Source organism: Dipodomys merriami, unplaced genomic scaffold (genome assembly GCF_024711535.1).
Source record: "Dipodomys merriami isolate MVZ:Mamm:240054 unplaced genomic scaffold, mDipMer1.0.p SCAF_21, whole genome shotgun sequence".
Classification (NCBI taxonomy): Eukaryota; Metazoa; Chordata; class Mammalia; order Rodentia; family Heteromyidae; genus Dipodomys; species Dipodomys merriami.
The window spans coordinates 31,499,642-31,512,500 of NW_027203493.1; the positions used below are offsets into that span (position 1 = coordinate 31,499,642).

Here is a 12,859-nt window from a genome sequence, read left to right on the forward strand (position 1 = left end):
AAATGAAACTTTAATTCTCTCTATATACCAATTTTATCAATCACTACCATCTTGAGATTTATTATTTTCCCAAAGTCATTAGTATTTTTAAAGCATCAAACCTGTTACAATATTTGTACTTAATAACCTTTTATTAGCATTGTTCCAGAACTGAATTCCCTCATTTAAGGGGTAGTTGCAAAGATTATGAGTTTTTTAAGACAAGATTTCACTATCTAGCTCCCATTGGCCTTGAACTTGTATGTAGCCTAGGCTGTCTCCAAAAGGGCTGGATTACAGACAAAGATTAAGTTTAGTCATAGAATTTGGGGATATAAGAAAATTATTTAAAGCAAAGGTTTTGATCTACATTATATACTAATTCTCTGAAAGCTAGTAAATCTATATAAAGTAGTATATTAGGCTAAAATATATAATAAAAAATAACTATACAGGATATGTAATTTAACTGTAACTAGAGAGGTAATGAGTTTTGAAGAAGGCATGAAATTAAAATTTTTGAAGATCGAAACATTCAAAATCAAATTTTAACTATTTTCACTGAAAAAACTTCCAAGTAACAAACACTGTTGTAGGGCTTTAAATGCTCTAATTGCAGGGCATCAGTGGCTCATGCCTGTAATCTTAGCTATTCAGGAGGCTGAGTTTTGAGAATGGTGATTCAAAGCCAATCCAGGCAGACAAATGTGGACTCTTATCCTTAATTCATCAGGGAAAGCTTTAACGGAGGTATGGCTCAAGTGGTAGCAACAAACTTAAGTGAAAACACCAAGCAAGCATTTCAAGCCCTGAGTTCAAGCCCCAATTGGCATATATACAAATTTTAATGTACATAAATCCTCATAACCACCTAATGAGTATTATTTTCATATTCAAATTATGGATGAAATTGGGGAATGGATGATAGGGGAAAATCAAAGGAGGGGGTAGCAATGCTCAAGAGGAAATGTACTCATTATCTTACTCATGCAACTATAATCCCTCTGTACAGTATCTTTATAACATATATATATATATATATAATTATGGGTAAAGAAGCAAAGGTAAATGGCTTGCCCAATTTCACCAGGTAATAAGTGAAATCAAGATTACAATGTAGGCAGTCTGGCTTCAAGCTGAAACATGTCAAAAATATTAGAAAACAGATCATAAACAATGTTAAGATTTTTCTCCCCAATGGTTCCAGCCACACAAATAAAAGAAATTTTAGAAGACCAACAACTCCTTGTGACCCTCCCAATATAACCCCCTATCTCCAAACTGTCCCTGCTTCAGTACCTGAAGTAGTTCTCAGGACTATTTGAGATGTTTTCATGATAATGTATGTAAAACAATGAACACAAAGCCTGGCCAAAGTACTTAATATAATTCATGATAATCATCATGGGTGTTACTTTTAATAAACCAATCAAAACTAGAAAGATTGAAAGTATACAAAGAAAGTAAGCCAGCAAATTTCATGGAAACAAATAGGATTGAACAAGAAAATATATTTTCAAGAAATAATGTAAGATGTTGAATTCACACTGTATAGATAGATCAATTCTAAATAATAGTTAAATAATATAAAAAGGTCCACTTGTAATTTTAAAGTTGAAATGTTTAGAATATCCAATTTTAGGTCTGCATCTGAGGAAAATGTAAATATTATCTTTTTTTCTATTTTATTGTAAAGATATTGTACAGAGGGGTTACAGTTACATGAGTAAGGCAATGAGCACATTACTTGTAGATCATTGTTACCCCTTCCCTTCCCAGTTGTTGTCCCACTATCCCTTTCCTCCCCTACCCCTCGCACTCCTTCCTTCCCCCCCCCACCCCCACCTGTAGTTGTAAAGTTCATTTCCAATATACTGTCCTGTTAAAAACAGGTCATCCTGTGTCCCTGTTTCAGCATTTTGTAATTCCCCTTCCCCTCTCTAGATTAGACATGTATATACAAGATGCAGGGTACCAAAATCAAGTACAGTGACAACAGGGGATATGCCATAGGGGAAAGAACATACAAAGGAAACAACAACAACAAATAAAATCACATGGTAATTTAAAACAATAACAATAAAGACAGACCTCTTGTGTCCATAACTTGGGGTTCATTTCACTTAGCATCATCTTATATAGTCATTTGTACATGGTTTTTGAGCTTTTCAGCTCATCTGATAAGATTATCCTATATGTATTCTAATTGTTGAAAATAAGGGAAACTAATTGTTGAAAATAAGGGGAACTATGGGACCTAAATTTCTTTGGGACTGGGTTACTTCACTTAATATGATTTTTTCCAAGTCTTTCTATTTCCTAACAAATGGGGCAGTGTGTCGTTCTTTCTGATGGAAGCATAGAATTCCACTACACACACACACACACACACACACACACACACACACACACACACACACACACACACACACAATTTTCTTTATCCACTCATCTACTGAGGGGCATCTGGGTTGGTTCCATATCTTAGCTATGGTAAATAATGCTGCGATAAACATAGTTGTGCTGGTCGCTTTAGTATGGCCTTGTTAGTAATCAATTGGGTAAATGTCCAGAAGTGGGATTGCTGGGTCATAGGAGAGCTCTATGTATAGTCTTTGAAGAACCTCCATACTGATTTCCAGAGTGATTGGACAAGTTTACACTTGTGGCCTTTTGGCCACATCCCCTACAGCATCTGTCATTATTAGATGTTTTTATTATAGCCATTCTAACCAGGGTGAGGTAGAATCTCAATCTCAATGTTGTTTTGATTTTTCATATCTTTTATGGCCAGAGAAGTTGAGCATTTCTTCATGTGTCTACAATCAAGTCAATAAGTCATCAAAAAAACCCATACATCATGATCAAACAGGATTCATTCCAGGGATGCAAAGCTGGTTCAATATACACAAACCAATTAATGTAATACATTACATCAACAAGAGCAAGGATAAGAACCACATGATTATCTTAATGGAAGCAAAAAAAGCATTTGACAAGCTCCAACACCCCTTTATAATGAAAGCTCTGGAGAACCTATGAATCCAGGGAACATTTCTCAATACAATAAAGGCCGTATATGACAAACCTACAGCCAACATTATATTTAATGGCAAAAAGCTAAAGCCATTTCCTCTAAACTCAGGAACAAGACAAGGATGTCTACTCTCTCCACTCCTCTTCAATTTAGTATTAGAATGCCTAGCTAGAGCAATGAGATGCAAACATAAAGAGGATCCAAATGAAAGATGAAGTGAAACTCTCCCTTTTTGCAGATGACATAATCTTGTATTTAAGATGGGCTCCACTCTCAAGTTATAAGAGCTGATTCGAAACTTTGACAAAGTAGCAGAGTATACAACTAACCCTCAAAAATCAATGGCTTTCCAGTACGCCAATAATGAGAAGAGTGAAGCTGAAATCAGGAAAGCAGCTCCTTTTGTAATAGCTCCACAAAAAATTCAAATACCTAGGAATTAACTTAAGAAGTGAAAGGGGCTGGGAAGGTGGCTCAGTGGTAGAGCGCTTGCCTTGTATGCATGAGGCCCTGGGTTTGATTCCTTAGCACCACATTAGCAAAAAAAAAAAAAAAAAAAGCCAGAAGTGGCGCTGTGGCTCAAGTGGTAGCCTTGAGCTGAAGAGCTGAGGGACAGCGCCCAGGCCCCACGACCGGACCCCCCCCCCCAAAAAAAAAAGAAGTGAAGGAACTCTATGATGAACACTTTAAAAACCTGAAAAAGGAAATTAAAGCAGAACTTTAAAGGAAATTAAAGCAGAATCCATGCTCCTGGATTCAGAGGATTAATATCATGAAAATGGCAATACTGCCAAAGGCTATCTACAAATTCAATGCAATACCTATCAATATCCCAACCTCATTCTTCAATGAAATAGAAGGAGCAATCCAAAAATTCATATGGAACAAAAAAAGACTTCGAATAGCAAAAATAATCATTAGCAGAAAGAACAGTGATGGAGGAATAACAATACCAGATTTCAAACTCTACTACAAAGCCATAGTGTAATCAAAACAGTTTGGTACTGGCACAGAATAGACCTGAAGGTCAATGAAATAGAACCAAAGACCCAAAAATGGACCCACAGACATAGCCACCTAATCTTCAATAAAGGGAGCGAAAAAGAAATCGAATGGAAGAAAGAAAGTCTCTTCAGTAAATGGTGCTGGGAAAAATGGTTAAACACCTGTAGAAAACTAAAATTAGATCCTTATACATCACCCTGCATCAGAATCAACTCCAAATGGATCAAAGACACCAACGTCAAAGCAGATACACTGAAAACATTACAGGAAGGAATAGGAGAAACTCTAGGGCTCCTTGGCACAGGCCAAATTTTTCTTAATAAAGACCCAGAAACACAACAAATCAAAGAAAGGTTGGACAAATGGGATTGCATGGAACTGCAGAGCTACTGCATGGCAAAGGACACAGCTAGTAAGATCAATAGCCCACAGACTGGAAGAAGATCTTCACTAGTTATAAAACAGACAAGGCCTCATATCTAAACTATACTTAGAACTCAAAAAAATTAAATCCTCCAAAAACAAATCCTCAAAGAAACAACTGCCCAATCAAAAAGTGGACTAAAGACTTAAAGAGAGACTTCTCTGAAGAGGAAATAATATCTTTAAATACATATTTTAAAGATCATTTCCTCCTTGGGCTGGGAAAGTGGCTCAGTGGTAGAGTGCTTGCCTTGCATGCCTGAGGCCCTGGGTTCAATTCCTCAGCACCATAAAAAAAAGAAAAAAAGCCGAAAGTGGCGCTGTGGCTCAAGTGGTAAAGCGCTAGCCTTGAGCTGAAGAGCTGAGGGACAGCGCCCAGGCCCAGAGTTCAGGCCCCACAACTGGACCAAAAAAAAAAAAAAAAAAAAGATCATTTCCTCAATTATTTGTGTTGAACTATTATGATAAAGGCATCTAAGCACATCTACCACAGCTGGAAATGCAAAGTTTGAAGTAGTTCACTATAGAACAGTGTTCCTGCTGGTTATAGTTAGAAAATAATCATAATTTGAAGATATATAGAAGTAGCTGAGAATCAGATTAAATTGGATTAAGATTCTAGGAAGAAGATGACTATATAAAAAATGAACTAAAGATAAGCAATTATTATTCCTGGGGCATATTTGCCAATAGAAATATATAGTCATCATCTGAGTGACTCTCAGCTTAGGGCTATTGTGAATAATACTGTGAAAAACATGTATGAACAAATTTCTATGTGAATGTATGTTTTCATCTTCAATATCTACAAGAGGATTTTAACATCATATTCTAAACTAAATTATTTTCCAAAGAAATACACTATTTTATATTTCTACCAGCAGTGTTCAAATCTTCTGTCTATTTTTAGTTGGGCCATTTGTTTTCTGTTTATTTAGTAATTATTACATATGTTGTTTTACATATGTAGCATGTTATGTATCATATATGCATTATAAATGCTCTTTTCTTATGCTTTAGCTTACCTTTTCATTTTTTACTAATAACTTTAAATAATGTAAGTTTTTAGTTAAAATACAAATCAGTTTAATAATTTCTTTCTAATGTTGCTGGTATCCTACTGCCTGTATTTTCTTCCAGATTCATTTATAATTTTTTAGGCTTTCAATTTAGAACTATAACCCATTTTGAGTTCACTTTTTATACAGCTTTTAGAGTGACAAGCACAGTATACAGTATAGGATAATAACAAGTGAGAATTAGTCCTCATTTTTTTCTACATAGATCATCCAAATGTTTCACCAGTTACTTTCTCCTGCGTTGCTCTGACATTTATGCCTAAAATCAACAGATTATACCTACATGTGTCTGTGTTCAGATATTCAGTCTTAGTCTACTGATCAAGTATGTTTACCTTATCAGTAAGCAACTCACTTTTTTTAAGTCAATCTTGAATATAAGTAGAACCTTTATTATGCATTATTTTATTATGTACTTTTATTACTATGGTTCTTTTTCTTTGCATGCAAATTTTTAAATTAAATTTTATATTTTCTTAAGAAGGAAAGAGAGAAAGAAAAAAGGTGTTCAGATTTGTACTAGAATTTTACTATTAACTTCAGATCCATTTTTATCTGTATTTTAAATCTCTGAATTGACAATAAAATTATCTAGGTACATAGAAAGCCTGGGAATGAATTCCCATTCCAAACCAATTATTAGGCATGATTCAGAAAAGCTGGTTTAAACTTTTTAAATAATTCTAGCTATTAAAACTCAAGAATCTGGGACTGTATGGTACTTTTGTCATAAACACAGCTAGAAAATTAGAAGACCTGTTACAAAGATTAGTGTCCACTTAGGTCACATGTTGAAGTATGATTAATCCAATTGTTCATCTTGCCAAACTTAAAATAACAAATTCAATTTTTTTCAAAAGACGTTTTAGAGGAAGGATGGAAGGAAGGAAGGGAGGGAGGGAGGGAGGAAGGTAGGAAGGAAGGAAGGAAGGAAGGAAGGAAGGAAGGAAGGAAGGAAGGAAGGAAGGAAGGAAGGAGGAAGGAAGGAAGGAAGGAAGGAAGGAAGGAAAGAAGGAAGGAAGGAAGGAAAGAAGGAAGATTAGCTCATAAGGAACAAAAATCTAAAATTCTATACCCAGTGAAACTATCACTCAAAAATGAGTTAAAGAGCTAACACAGAGAGAGAGAGAGAGAGAGAGAGAGAGAGAGAGAGAGAGAGAGAGAGAGAGAGAGAGAGAGAGAAAAAGGAAAAAAATCCTGACCACTAGCAGATCTTTTTTTTTTTTGTCGGTCATGGGGCTTGAACTCTGGGCCTGAACACTGTCCCTCAGCTCAGCTCAGCTCAGCTCAAGGCTAGTGCTCTACCACCTGAGCCACAGCACCACTTCCAGTTTTCTGGTGGTTTATTGGAGATAAAGAATTCCATGGCTTTTTCTGCCTGGGCTGGCTTTGAACCGGACTCCTCAGATCTCAGCCTTCTGAGTAGCTAGGATTACAGGCGTGAGCCACCAGTGCCTGGCTCACTAGCAGAACTGGAAGTACTATTTATAATGTATTTTATGAAGAAAATATCAAGGTCATAAAGAAGGGATGGGGCACACAAAAACCCACAGACTCAAACTATGCTAAATCAAGCACTTAAGAAACAATTCCAATTTTATGTATTATTTTAGGTAACAGAAAAGGAGTCACATTCACTGACTTCTTCCAAAATCGAATATGGTCTTGAATCAAAACCAAGTGAGGACAAATGTTACAAGAACAGTATTAGACCAATGCCACTTACACAAATAGATGTAAGAATCTCAACAATATTAGAAAGCTAGGCCAACCTCAGTCTTACAAACCCAGGCCACAGCAGGCAGCAATAATGAGGATCACAGTTCGATATCAACCTGGGTAATATGCCATAACTCAATCAATAAGCAGATATAGAGGCACAAACCTGTAATCACAGCTACATACGAAGCAAAAAGTATCACAGTCCAGACTATCCTAGGCAGAAACAAGAAATCCTCATTAGGCAATAATGGCCTGTAATCCTAGCTACTCAGGAGGCTGAGATCTGAGGAACTCAGTTCCAAGCCACTCCCAGGCAGAAGAGTCCATCAGATTCTGATCTCCAACTAATCCACAAAAAGCTGGAAGTGGAGCTGAGGTAGAACACCAGGCAAACAAGAACACAAGGCTCTTGAGTTTAAGCCCCAGAGAAAGATCTTATTTAAAAATCAACTAAAGTTTTTGTTTTTTGTTTTTTGTTTTTTAAAGGAAGGGGTAGAATGCCTACCTAGTAAGTTCAGGACCCTCAGTTCAAATCCTAATACTATATTAGAGACAGACAGACAGACAGACAGACAGACAGACAGACAGACAGACAGACAGACAGACAGACAGACAGACAGAATGCAATCTTAATACCTAAAAAAAAAATTTAAGAGAAAATATTGGGGCCTACTTGGATTTATCCTAGCAGCATGATTTAGAGAATCCTACAAGTATGCTCTTCGTTATACTTTTCCATATGTTTGAAACATTATCTATTACAATTTTCCTCTCAGATTAACAGGAGACCAGAATTTTGGTCTCTGGAAAAAAAATAAACTAGAGGATTAGAGATGTGCTCAGTAGTATGGCACTTGCCTAGCATGCTTGAGGATCTGGGTTCCACCCCTATAACCACAAAAACAAACACAATGGGAACAGAATTGGCAGTTCTCTGAAAAAATAAAAATCATGTAGCAAAAATTTTCTAATTCAATAAGATAGAAAAATTTAATGAAGGATAACTAGAAAAATAAAATGCCTAACACACACTGGGAAAAAATACTTTAAAATTAAGTAAGTAATCTAGGAAATTCAATGTCCAACTAATATAAAGCTCAGAAATAATCAAAAAGAAAAGAAAAAAGAATTTTTTTAAACAGAAAATTCTCCTAAAATTAAGATACTAATCTCCTAAGTAAAAAGTCCCAGCAACTATCAGCACAAAAACTTATAGGTACAGGATCTAGGTATAAGATCACACTATCTAGGTAGGTACATGATCACAGAATCTGGAAACACTGGGATAAAGAAAATCTTAAAATCTGGTAGAGAAAAATCAGAATGGCTTCTGACTTGGTAATGGCAGTGGATCTAGGGGGGAAAAAAGTGGACTACTTATTTCAAAACATTATTTCTACAATCAAACAATATAGAAAGTGTTTTAATTAAATTTATATTATCTTTAAGTAGTTGTACAGAGGAGTTACCATTCAATAAATCAATGTAATGAATGTAATCAATAATTTAATGTATCTTGATCAATGTTATTCCCTTGTTTTTAACTGGAATATAATAGTAAGAAAATGGAAGAAGAGTAGAGAATGAAAAATAAATCCACATTTTCATGAAAGATTTACATAAACCAAAAAATTGGCAGAAGAGCCACATTATTGTAAATTATGTTGGTTTAAGAAGAAAAAAATAGAACTAGGAGAGAGTGCCTTTGGGGAACAGGACTAGAGAGTGGTAAAGAGTCAGCAAAGGAAGTTCTATTTTTATCTTAAGTCATTTAGTATTATTTGATTTTAAATTAAGTACATATATTGCTTTGAAATAATTCTTTTTTGAGGGGGGAGGGGTCCAGTCATGGGGCCTGAACTCTGGGCCTGGGCGCTGTCCCTCAGTTCTTCAGCTCAAGGCTAGCGCTCTACCACTTGAGCCACAGCACCACTTCCGGCTTTTTTCTTTTTGCTTATATGGTGCTGAAGAATCGAACCCAGGGCCTCATGCATGCAAGGCAAGCGCTCTACCACTGAGCCACCTTCCCAGCCCCCTGAAATAATTCTTTAACTGAGCAGAAACGTTGTTAAAAATGTTCAGACTTTTGAAACTATTTTGATTGCTTGTTATAAGGAGATCAAGTTAAAATCTAAAGATAAACAATATATACTATCTACTACTCCTTTTACCCATGTTTACACAAGAATGTAAAACTCAAGAAAATGCTAAAAAAATAGTTACAGAAAATGCTAAAGAAAAACTTAGTTACACCTATTAATTCATGTCAATGGCAGGAAGCTACATTAGAAACAAATACACTTATTTTGCCATTAAACTACATAAAATAAAATATTAGGAAGATAAAGCTCTATATGTTTTACAACATTAAGGATAAAATACTTATAACTTAGGCACCATCAATGAACTGAATGGTCATAGAAATGTTGTGTGCATAAGGGACATTCAGATCTGTTACATAAGTGGTAAAAAGTGATAATCCAATCAGAGATCCTAGATGACAAAAAATGTAGGAATTTAAATTCTACCATGCATAACATACAAGTAAATGGGAACTAATAACTGACTATTGTATTTAACCACTTTTAGTTTCAGTTTCATCTCATTTCTCTACAAACTGACCTTCTGCCCTTTCACTGTCAGGTTCCCATAAAATAAATAAGCCAGGATAAAATACAGAAAAAGGAAAGCAATGACACTAGACATCCTCAAAAGCAGAATCAACTCATTCTTAGAGATCTTGCCAGCAACAGCTTCCCACACTTACTGTCTGAATGTGAGATGTAAAGACACAAAAGAGAAAAAACAGTGAAAATTCCATTTGGATTTTCTTTTTTCAAATTCAGTAAATGTTTTGAGAAATAATACTCCAAGTCTGGGAAAAACTAGAAAGCCTTTTCTATGCTAGTTTTTAAAATACTAGATGTTATTCTTAAGCAAATAAGAGTTGTCAGTCCATAAATGACTTAACATCCAATTTTTCCTTTCCCATACTATTTTTAACAGTTTATGTTGATAGTTTATTTTCAGTTTCATAGCATTAACATAATAAAACCAATCAACTTATTTTTGTGTCTCAGAATTTTAAAAGAACTTTTAGAGAAAAAGTTTTCCAATTCCATCAATATACTGAACCTACAAAAACTAAACTTCAATTAACAAAACTAAATCCTTAATTCTCATACTAATCAATCTTACTAAATTTAGAGTCCACATAGTGACCTAGCAGAACTATTGAACATAAAGAAAAAAGGATTTGGGGTTCCTGACAGAAAGACCAGTAAGCCAGTATTTTAATGTCAGTCTTTAACATGACTCCAAGTAAAATAAATACCTATTCCTTTCAAGAAAACTACATCTCCCTTGTTGAAAATATACATAATTAATAAGGATATTTAAGCATCAAATTCTGAAGGTGGGAGGGAAGGGATGGTAGGGGAAAAACAAAGGAGGAGGCAACAATGCTTGATAAGAAATGTACCCATTATCTTGCTCATGTAACTATAACCCCTCTGCACAATATTCTCACAATAAAAAACTTATCAAAAAAACTCAAATTCTATATTTGTCAAGAAAATAATCCTACTGAGATAATCATATTACAAATATCACAAAGATTAAGTGAACTCGAAGTTTCTCCCTCTAAAATCCTGAGATTATAACACAACATTTTTCAGCTAAAAAGCATTACTTTTACTAACATTATTTTCTTATTGGTTTCATCAAATAACACTTCATGATTTAAAAATGAGAAGCTATTACAAAGGGAGCCAGACTTCATAATTAAGTTAACTGGAAATGAGAATAACTTATTGAGGTTTTTATATTAAACAAATAAAATAATATTGGCACAGTATAAATATTAGTGACTAAATAACATTAAAACCTGCTGGAAATTCATAAAAAAGTAAAACATTTCCAATACAACCCTGAAGAAAAAAATCATTTAAGTAGCCACAGAATAAAAAGTTATCAGTAAATAATTGTTTGAAACTCTGAATTTCTTAGTAATCAACAAACAAGGAACAGCTTTGTAATTTGTACCCCTTAAAAGAAAAAGATGCATCCACATGAAAATTAAAAAAGTTCTCTGATGAGACTGTTTCAAATTGGGAGAAAATAAGGTATTAGGATGTCTTTAAAATCACCTTAGATTTCACTTATATAAAGCTTTTTCCTTTATCCTTGGGCCTGTCAGTTTAGGATTAACCAACTTTAACCTATCATACGTGTATTTGGAAAAATAGCCCAGTAAATTCCAAGTAACCATTTCTTTCCAAAAAGAAATAAAACTAACTTGTTTAGTTTTGGATGGATGGACTTTTCATTTCACTGAGCCAATAGAATCATAAAACTTAGCTATATTAAGCCACAAATAAATAAGAAAATTTGTCAAGACTTTTGCTCTTAAGATAGGCAGAAAGTAAATCTTCAAAAGAAGTTTTCATTCTCAAAATAAAACTTCTAGCATTTCTTAACACATGCATAATATAACACCTGGCCAATCATTTTCCTCCATGTACACTATGCAACAAGGACTTTGAAGTAAAATAAAATTCATATTTAATTCAGATCAGTAACTGCCAGCTAACTAATGGTGCTTAACTTTTTAAGCTTGAGTTTCCTTAACTGCAAAAGAAGACAAGTATAAATATTTTGATAGCTACTTTTAAAAAGAAGAAAAAAAGATAAACAAAAATTAGAAGTAGCAAAGCTCAATCTTAACACAGTTTTGTGAGCAAATAGTGAAAAAGGAAACACTTCTTAAGTTGCCAGCATAACCTAAATAGCAACACTAGACTGGAATACAACCAGAAAAGAAAAACTTACAGCCCAACATCTCTCATAAACACAGATAAATTAGATAAAAATTTTTAGTTTGCAGGTACTTTTGGCTTTGAACTGAGAGTCTTGTGCTCTCGCTTGGCTTTTTTTGCTCAAAGTGGTGTTCTACCATTTGGGCTATGCCTCCACTTTGAACTTTTTGATAGTTAACTAAAGTTAACTGTCTCACGAACTTTTCTCCCAGGGATGGCCTGGAACCAAACTCCTCAGATCTCAGCCTCCTGAGTAGCTAGGATTACAAGTATGAGCCACCAGCATCTGGCTATCAATGTAATTTTCTAAAAATAAACGTAATCTTTTAACAAAGAAAATCTAGCAATATGTAAAAAAGAATCAATCAACTGAAGGTTAGATTTTTTTTTTAATACATTAGTTCAACAAAATTAGCTAGGCATTGGTGGCTCACACCTATAATCCTAACTACTCAGGAGGCTAAGATCCGAGGATTGGGGTTCAAAAGCAGCCCAGGCAGAAAAGTCCCCATGAAATTCTCATCTCCAATTAACACTCAAAAACCAAAGTGGAGCTTTGGCTCAAAGTTGTAGTGCACTAACTGAGCAAAAAAGAGCTCAGGGACAGTGCTCAGGCCCTGAGTTCAAACCCAAAAATAGCCAGAAAAAAAAAAAAGTAACTCAACATAGTACCAAAATAGAGAAATAGAGAAATCCTAGGATTGTCTCAATAAATGAAAACATCATTCCCATCAACAGTGCAATAGGATTCCTTTTTCCCAACACCCCCACCAACATGGAATCTCAGAGTTGTTCTG

At 34.7% G+C, this 12,859-nt stretch overlaps 1 protein-coding gene across 2 annotated transcripts in view; it reads right to left on the reverse strand.

The window, feature by feature from the left end:
- The window catches only part of Pde3b (phosphodiesterase 3B), a 120,703-nt gene that overhangs the window by 76,516 nt on the left and 31,328 nt on the right, over positions 1 to 12,859 (reverse strand). The window lies entirely within an intron of this gene.